Here is a 2380-nt window from a genome sequence, read left to right as displayed (position 1 = left end):
AAAATATCCTCAGCATCAAACGGTCACTGGTGATATTAAGCCGCCCCTGAGAATTAACATACAGATGTTCTACCGGATTTTAATTCACAGTAATTCGTAAATCTTTATATCCGTTATGATAGCACACTGTTGCATTGCGCGTCCATTGTTTACTTGCATTGACTGACTGTCTATTCTGACGTCACCTTGTTTTGGAGTCGCGAAGAGTTCTTTACGTCATCATTTAGGAATCAACAAATCAGAAGCGATTAATTGGAATAGAAGGATTATTCCCTAAATATTATTCCTAACCGGTCAATACTTTTTGGACGAGCTAATATTACAATTATTGATTAATCGTCTATACAGAGTTATATAGTGAGAATACACTACTGAATATAAGAAATATTTTTTTATATATTCTTTGAAGAAAATTTAACACATGTTCTGTAGATAAACTTAGGGGTATGGATGATACGTCAATGAATAATAGAAAAATACCACAAAATTACAAACGTAGGGGTGTTACTGAAGCACAGTGGGTTTAAGTTAGATGTCATTCTGCACAATAACAAAACGTAGTTTCTGTATAGCTTTATAAAAAGTATGACAACGAAAAATAGACGTTAACCAACTACCCATAAAAAGTCAACAGTTGAACAGTTTCTCTCATAAATTAGATTGCATTATGTTCATTATCGCATAGATGATGTCATGAGACTTGAATGTCATGTAAAATTGACCCGTAAGCATTATACAGGCAGATTTAAAATATAGGAAATCTGAGAATTTTAATAAAAAGATTTATTTGGAATTGAGCAAGTGAATCATGGAATAGATGCGCGGGCATGTTAAGGTTTCCCGATTGATTTTACAGCGATGTGTAGAATGTCACTTGTCTGTACTTCATACGGTATGACGTCATAATTAACTTTGACGTCATGATCTGCATACTTGTCGATAGTTCTCAGGGAATGTATCTTAACGTTATAAGTGAATTATATCAAACCAGTATAAAACCGCATGCTTCCTTTACATAGATGCTGCCCTTAATGCTAGACTTACAGACATCATTTATATTAAAAACCAGTTTTTAAAAAATCGGCAGTTTTAAAGCTTCGTTTTAAGTAAAAGACTTTTTATAATATAGTGGTTTGGGGACTTTCCCTGCTAAGTGTAAACAACTGAATGAAGAAATGTTACTGCATGTAAAAACCAACTTGGCGCAAGTGAAAGATCAATACAATTTTGGAATATTTTACGTAAAATTGGTAGAGAACAGAAGTACCAATGTGAATCGTGCTTGGGAAACCTACCCATTTATCCCAATTTTTTGTAAACCGCTTTTGATTAGTAAAAATGTGCATTATTGTGATGATGTGGTGGAATGTTTCAACAATACCTTTATAAACGAAATATCTTTTTGAAACCCAAGCAACAACTTCAAAGTATATGACATGATAGAGGAGTTTTCTTAAAAATATTTATGATTTAATGTCATTAATTACCTGCGCCGATACAATCTAAAAAGATCATTTGCAACATTCGGATTTGCCCGTCACATGATTTTAAAGTACATATAACGTTACAAAAGAACCGGCTGAATAAATTTTGACGGAGGAAAATAAAGGATTTAAGCTGTATTTTTTTACTTAAATGTTTTATCTTTACTTGATATGTTTATTGTTTTATAAAACCTCAGGGTAGTGTTGTTCTATCTCATTTTGTGTCGAGAAATATACGTAAGCTATTCATTTATCACGTGATAATGCACCGAAGTAGTATAAATGTAATACGTTAATTTAAAGCAATTATATATACATATATCTTGAGGAAAATACCAAATTGTTGGTCTGATTTAAAAAAAATAAATTCATCTTACAATTGTGTATATTTCTGTCAAGAAAAGATTGCAGGTTGCCAATGTGCTTTCCTAACCTACTAGCGAAGAATAGAGATTTATATGGATCCAAAAATTGAAGTGATTCAATTCCGATTTCTTTTAACGCTATGGTTTAATTTTCTTTTAAATTAAAAATAAAGAAGCAGAATCAAACAATGCAAAATAAGAACGATAATAACTTGTTTTAGTAAGGTTTAAATTTGTTTTTCTTTCATCATCCTGACAATCTCCCGATGGCAAGAAAAAGCCCACATGTTGACGGTGTGTAAATAAAGACTATTTCTGAAAATTCAACATAATAATAAAACAATCGAAATATTGAGAACAAATAGATATAATGTCTAATAAGCAATCGTTGATCTTCAGCAAGTTGTATGATGTCATTGAACTTTAAAGAATTGTTCGGAAGTGATGACATCCAAGGATAACAAATAAAAGGGCAAATTGTATCTTAACATGATCATGGCAATAAATACACTGCAGATACAACCTGTCGAC

This window comes from Crassostrea angulata, unplaced genomic scaffold, assembly GCF_025612915.1.
Source record: "Crassostrea angulata isolate pt1a10 unplaced genomic scaffold, ASM2561291v2 HiC_scaffold_115, whole genome shotgun sequence".
NCBI lineage: Eukaryota > Metazoa > Mollusca > Bivalvia > Ostreida > Ostreidae > Magallana > Magallana angulata.
This window is presented reverse-complemented; position numbering follows the sequence as displayed.